This window comes from Herpailurus yagouaroundi, unplaced genomic scaffold, assembly GCF_014898765.1.
Source record: "Herpailurus yagouaroundi ecotype Mexico unplaced genomic scaffold, PumYag 28, whole genome shotgun sequence".
Lineage (NCBI taxonomy): Eukaryota > Metazoa > Chordata > Mammalia > Carnivora > Felidae > Herpailurus > Herpailurus yagouaroundi.
In genome coordinates this window covers 40,150,829-40,158,398 of record NW_024412376.1, presented here as the reverse complement: position 1 = coordinate 40,158,398, position 7,570 = coordinate 40,150,829, and the positions used below count along the sequence as shown (strand labels likewise).

Sequence of the window (7,570 nt, the reverse complement as noted above, 5' to 3'; positions counted from 1 at the left end):
TCTTTTTTTTTTTTTAATTTTTTTTTTCAACGTTTATTTATTTTTGGGACAGAGAGAGACAGAGCATGAATGGGCGAGGGGCAGAGAGAGAGGGAGACACAGAATCGGAAACAGGCTCCAGGCTCTGAGCCATCAGCCCAGAGCCTGACGCGGGGCTCGAACTCACGGACCGCGAGATCGTGACCTGGTTGAAGTCGGACACTTAACCGACTGCGCCACCCAGGCGCCCCTAATGTTTACTTATTTTTGAAAGTGAGAGCAAGCAGGAGAGGGGCAGAGAGAGAAGGAGACACAGAATCCGAAGCAGGCTCCAGGCTCTGAACTGTCAGCACAGAGTCTGATGCGGGACTCAAATTCACAAACAGTGAGATCATGACCTGAGCTGAAGTTGGACACTTAACCAACTGAGCCACCAAGGCACCCCATACAAATATTTACATGCCACTTACTATATGGAAGGAATTGTTCCAAGTTCTTTTAAAAACTAATACCTTTAATTTTCATAAAACATTTATAAGGCATATCTTATTATTTCCATTTTACATGAGGAATTTGAAATGCAGAGAAATTAAGTAACTTGCCTAAATCTTGCATTCTGTAAGTGATGCAAATAGGCTTTGGATTATCTAAGGAAGCTCACATTTGCAAACATAATTCTCAACCAAACATAACCTGCATTAACTAGTAGATGAGAAAACTAGAATTCAAAAATAATTGGAACTGTAGAGTGAAAAATCTTTGGTTATGGACCCTGGGCCTCTGGGTGGTAACTTCAGTTTTTGGTTGATAAACTAGTGCCTAAAATTCAATAAGACAATCTCTTGAGCAATGAATTCAGAGTAACTCTACCTAGAAACATCTCAAACAAAAGAGAAATACTGATGTAAACCTTCACTTATAACCCTGTTACATTTTCTTTCTTTCCTTCCTAATTTCCTCTCTTTCTTCTTATATTCCTTTATTTTGTTAAATAGCATATTTTGTGGTAGAGTAAGTATAAGACAATATGACATAATGCTTGAATGATTAAGAAAGTAGATTTGTTGGTGGGTAGTGTGCCAGGTATCAATCTATTACCTCACTCCTAATCCAACTTTCACAGTCCTGCTTCTGAGACTAGAACACTTCACCATAAGGCACAATTTTAAGCATCTTACACAGAGAGCAAAGAAGGGAACTAGATGAAGGGGTTCTTCCTGGTTCTGGGTTCTTCTGTCTGCAAGCCCAAGCAGTGCACAGTGGCCACCAGTGTAGGGCACTCTCTGGGTTGTGTCTCCTGGAACACCCCACACACATACACTGGGAACTTCCTACCAAGTTCCATGGTGCAGCACCTTCCCATAAATGGGCTCCCAGTGAGTTCCACAGTGTGACACCTCCCTATGGACAGTTCCCCAAGAACCCCAGAAAATGCCTTCCCTGTGAGTTCCCCTAGCCTCCTACCTCAGTGAACTTCTTTGCCATTCACTGGGCCAAAGCTATGCTCTCTCCAAGAAGATGTGGCTTCTGGGAGGTGGGGGCACAGTGGAGGAAGAAACTCCTTAAAATTTGTTCTCTCCAAAGGTGCTCTGCTTCAGACCTGGAGTACCAGTCACTCCCTTTATCTGCTCTCCTCAATTCTTTGCAGTTCCTTTCACGCATTAGTAGCACATCATAATTAATGATTCTTTACATTAAACTGTTCCTGCTCAAATTACTGTGTACTTTCTATTTCCTACCTGGACCCTGGCTGATACAGACAGACCTGGGCCCTAATTTTCAAATCATCATTAAGAGCTGTGAAATATTAGACAAATCAGTTTATCTTTAGGTGATAATATTGACCTTATAAAATTATTGTTAGGATAATCCTAACATTTAAGTGATATAAGATATATAAAACATTCATATGTCACCATGTCATATGTACTAGATGAATGTGTTACCAATTTTCATCTACTATTATTTCAATAATAGAAATGATGAAAGAGTCAGAAAATAATAAATAATATGTTATCTCATCGTTCAATTATACACATCTTAGGGACTTTTCTGCCTCCTTTTAAAAGGGAAAGTTTAAAATTGTTCCCTTGCAACTAACAAACAAACAAAACAAAGAAATGAAAACCCAGACATCCTCACATATGTGAACAGATTACATGTAGATTTAGAAATCTATAGATGATATATATATCTATATCTGTCAACACCTGCCAACATCATCTGTCAACAGAAGAAAGGGGGCTTGAACTATTATAAAACCAGCAGTAAAGAGTGAACCTGTTGTACTTTTTTGCTCATACTTCTTCAAGAAGTTGGGGAGGTGGTGCCTGGGTGGCTTAGTTGGTTAAGTGTCTGACTTCAGCTTCAGGTCATGATCTCACCATTCGTGAGTTTGAGCCCCTCATTGGGCTCCGTGCTGACAGCTTAGAGCCTGGAGCCTGCTTTGGATTCTGTGTCTCCCTCGCTCTCTTCCCCTTCCCCACTCATGCTCTGTCTCTCTGTCTCTCAAAAATAAACATAAAAAATTTTTAAAGAAAGAAGTTGAATGGGGGGTTTTTCATGCTGGAGGGGGCTTCCAAAGTTGTAAGGGAGTCTAAGGATGCAGCATTACATCATGATGAGAAGTCACATAGCTAAATAAAACATAAGACTGAAATTTTCCATGATACACAAAATAAAGAAACAAAATAGATCAGAATTTCTCTCTTTGAAACCATAAAGAAAATGAAAGCAGGAAAGACTAGCAGTAATAGCAGTTATTTAGTGTAAAAAGATGGAACCGTACTTAAGGTTTCTCCCCTCCCTAACACTTATATCTTTCTAACTCCTTTAGCCTGAAAAGGGTGTTTAGTAATATAGCTTGATAGGATTATGCTTATTGGTTTTAATAAGCACTATATTTTCCATAAAAACAAATGTTTCCATCAAACAAAATAAAATGCCTACACTAAAATCTCTGTAGTGGTAAATGTAGAGCTACAACTTTTTCTTACTGGCTTAGCTCAGAGTCCTGCTAATGTCACCATTTACCATCAGGTAACACAAATGATATGATTTCTGAATGACTGTACCTTCCTTCATAATATCAAAGTTGATTACAGATAAACATTTTTAGTTTTAGAAAACATATAATTTGTAAAACATGTTATCTTTTTATTACATATGTCAACACAAGATACAATCAGGGATTTAACTTTTGTTGCTGATATTGATAATTTTTGTTATTTATTGGAGCACCTTTCTTTGAATGCACTGCTAAGCCAATATTGCCATATTGAATTCAGATATAGTAGTACTGTTCTCAGAATCCAGAATAAGAGCTCTTCCCTCCTCCTTCCTGCCCACACCACATGTATAGTAAAAATCTGAAGATCTTCAATATATGTGTCATAGTCTGGTTCTGTGGCAAAAGCCCACACAAAATTTCCAGAACTCTCTATTGCTCCCAGGTCACCAAGTAGTTAGTCATCTTCATTAGAGGGAGCAGTGGTTGTCAGCAGAGGCTCTGGAGCAGCACTTCTTGAGTGTGAATCTGGATCTGCCATTTATGAGCTATGTGACCTGAAGCTAGTTAGTTAACCTCTCTCCAGATCAGTTATCATTGGTAAAGCTGTCCACATGATAATGTTGTTATGAGGAATACATGGGTTAATGTACATAAAGTCTTTAGAAGAGCATCTAGTCCTTAGAAGAACATCTCATCTATAGCCAGTATTATTTAAGCATTAGATACTACTATTAATATGATCTGCTTCATTTAACAGATACTGATACAGCCTCTGTCCTATTTAGGTAATGATGGTAGTTTCCTGTCTCTTCCTCCATCTTCCTTGTTTGTGGGTAGGTGGAAAAGAGGTCAGTTGTCTTGAAGTAATCGCCCTTTCTGGTCACTCCTACACTGTTTTGGATGCTCTGATGGTTGGTGGTTCCTATTGGCTATGGACTGGAAGTTTTTGTTACTTGGTCACTTGTGGGCTACTAATTGGTGTTATGGAGGTCTTACTTCTTATAATTATTAGTAATAACAATATTTTGATGGATCTAAGACATTACAGATGTTGAGGGCCCCATCAATTTATATACCACTAAGAAATGCAAAGGACTAGAAATTTAACTATGGCATAGCATTGATTATAAGACATAGTTTAACTTCAGTAACATTAAAATATGAAAGTATACATCTTAGAGTTAACAAAATGTGGCAAAAACAAGATACTTGTACAGTTGACTAATTGAGAACTCCACTTAACTAACGAAGAGGCAACTCAAAGTCTATGCACCAAAACCAATCTTGTGTCAGGGTTACCTATCTCAGTAAATAGCATCTATCTAATGGTAGAGTCTAGAAAAAACTATCACCTACATTAACAAAAACTCCTTAGTTTCCTACACAGCCTTCTTGGCCCTTCCAATCTTATCTCTAAACAGCAGCCACAATAACATTTTAAAAATGTATTTTTTTATCCATTTTCTATTCATTGGTTTCTTGATGCTCTTAAAAGAATGTTGGCCCTTTACTAAGTCCCAAAAGATGCTGAACATTCTGGCCCCTCCACCTCCTCCATCTCTAACAACCTTGGCTCTCTTTCAGTTTCATAAATACACCTTACTTCCTCCTGTTAAAGAACCTTTGCACAAGATGTTGTGTCTGCCTGGCATGTCCCCTCTCCTTCCCTCCATTACCCCAGTAACTTCTACACCACCTCATGTCTCTCCCCAGACACTCCCCTGACTCTCACCAAACTAGACCAAGCCTCTTCATTTTAAGATCCCAGAGTTATTGTTTTTGGAACTTTTCCTCTGTTATACTTACTGAAGTCTGTAATTCTATTATTTTATATTATTATTTGATTAAAATCTGTGTCCAGATTATTAGCTCCAGACAGGCAAGGTCCATGACTGCTTGCTAACCTACTTACACTGTATCACCCATCACCTAGGAGTGCCTGATACTTACAAAGGGTCAATAAAAGGCCTCTTCATTAAATGCATAAAACAATAACTGGTTGCGTTTTTTGGGTGCTAAGCAGGTTATATACACTAGCTAACTGAATCCTAAAGGCACATATATTAACTTGCTGACAGCCCTGTGAATTTCATCTTCTCATACTCATATCAAATATTTTTTTGTAAATGTTTATTTTTTGGAGAGAGAGAAAATGCACACATACAAGTGGGGAGGGGCAGAGAGAGAGGGACAGAGGATCCAAGGTGGGCTCTGTGCTGACAGCATGGAACCCAATGTGGGGCTCCAGCTCGCAAACCACAAGATCACGACCTGAGTTGAAGTCCAATGCTCAACCGCCTGAGCCACCCAGGTGCCCCTCAAATCTTAAGACACTGAGGCAGAGAGAGGTTGCAGAGCATTCTCAGGGCTTCACAGCTAGTAAATAGTGAAGCCAGCATCTACTCTTAATTCTGTCTCACCTCAAAGCTTGTCCGCTTAACGAGGATGCCAAACTGTTTTAAACACAGGGGACTGGGTATCAGGGGCTGTCAGTGGCCTCTAGAGTTGCTAGTCACCTGGTGGCCTCTCCCCTTGAAGTTTTCTTCCCATCTTTCTAACTGTTCAGCTGTCCCAACATAGTCAGCTAGTCCGCACCATGGTTTCTCTCACAGAGGCAGCTCACAGCTCTTTCCAGAAGTTTTCTGACACTCATCTTCTCACAAGAATTTATTTTGTAGAGAATACTGATGATCTCTCAGATCGACACCATTATTAATCAACTGATTAAAACTCTCTTTGTTTGCTAACGATGTAAACTAGCATAAAATCCCAGTGTGACCCGCTTAGCCTCCTCCAGGTTTCCCCTGCCTGTCAGATAAGTGACGTTTGTTATGTTCAATATTTGTAGTAGATGGTGAATTTTCAGAGAACCCCAAAATGCACCTTCCCTTCCTCTCCCAAACAGGGCACTGCATTATTGACAGTTCATTGCTTCCCTCCTGCAGAGCCTGAATCTGAATATTTAAGGCAGGTTCCCAAACTTGAACACAGTGATTAAAAAAAATATATATTATCAATGGGATCTCACTAATTGAGTTTATCTGTATTTGGCAAATATTCTGGTTTCATGGTTATTTTAACATTATTTCATGGCTTTAAACACATTATGTGTTCATGATAGGAAATTCTGGAAAAACAAAAGAGCATAAGGAATAATTATTACTTTCAGTAATTGGCTAATCTAATCCCATATGCATAATTTTTATTCTCCCACAACGCTGAAGAAACCACAATAGAGCACAGGTAGTAAATAGAACACTTGGTGGCAAATCACTCCTGGATGAAATAAATATTAAAATATTTCTATTAAAAATAATAAATTGAGCAGATGCTTTAAAAATAAAATATTAAAAATTTTAAATTGGGTAATACACTGAAAGTTGGCAGCTTTACATTAGCAATCAGAATGATAAAAACAAAGACCATTTATCATCACACTTGTCCCTTTCTAAAATTATTATTAAAGGATATTTTAACACTAAACATGAAAGAGCAACATAATCTTAGATGAAAGAACATTATTTACATTGAATGATGGGAACCTTGAGTTTCTAAAATTTTTGAAAGTGTCAGTTTCTTCCTAATGGGCCTGTCCTCAACACAAATCCCAGCACAGACTCAATACTTAAAAAGGGCATGTATGTAAATTATTAAGTTCAAGACCAATTCTAAGTGTATCAGGGAGAGTTAGAAGGCTAAAAAAGCTTGACTAGTGACCCTGGGTCATTAAACCAGAATGGCAGACCTTGTTACTGATGTCAGTTATTAACAAGTATTTTCAAGTATGGGTAGAAATAGCCTATTCTTTACCTTTGCCCAGTAACTGTACTACTATGTAGCCCAATTTATTGCCGAGGTAAAAATATTCTTTAAAGCCTTCATAAGCACACAAAGGTCACAAGCTAAAAGCAATGGTGACAGTCGAGGTTTTCTTCCATTGTGAACATTATGCATTCATTAAAACGTTGATTTATCTCTCATGTGCCACTGACCAACCAGTCATAGTGGGTTTTGGTATGGGGTTAATGAATATGAGCTTGGACTGGTGGTTGAATGGACTATAACCCACTGTAAATGACCACTTTCTAAATGTTGTACTTTTACTATCTTGCCACTGCCACAACACGTATGTGGCAACCATTTTCCTTGATTTGAAATAAGTGAATGTCATACTTTTTCATCATGCCATTTTATCTAACCTTTTCTATTTATTAGTAAATTTATTTATTTTTTTATTAATTTTTTGTTAATGTTTATTTTTGAGAGAGAGAGAGAAAGAGAGAGAGAGTATGAACAGGGGAGAGTTAGAGAGGGAGACACAGAATCTGAAGCAGGCTCCAGGCTCTGAGCTGTCAGCACAGAGCCCAACGCAGGGCTCAAACTCACGAACCAGGAGATCATGACCTGAGCTGAAGTCAGCCGCTTAGCCAACTGAGTCACACAGGCGCCCCTATTTATTAGTAAATTTTAAAGAAGCCTACCTATTTATCAGTGTAAAAATTATCTATGTCTTGAACAAGGGAGATGAATGTAAAGCCTCCCCATTCTTAAATTAATGAAATTTTCTTATATTTAATTTCT

General features: G+C 38.3%; 1 protein-coding gene across 3 annotated transcripts in view; it reads right to left on the bottom strand.

Moving 5' to 3' along the window:
* Window positions 1-7,570, bottom strand: part of IQCM (IQ motif containing M) — a 482,806-nt gene that overhangs the window by 83,625 nt on the left and 391,611 nt on the right. The window lies entirely within an intron of this gene.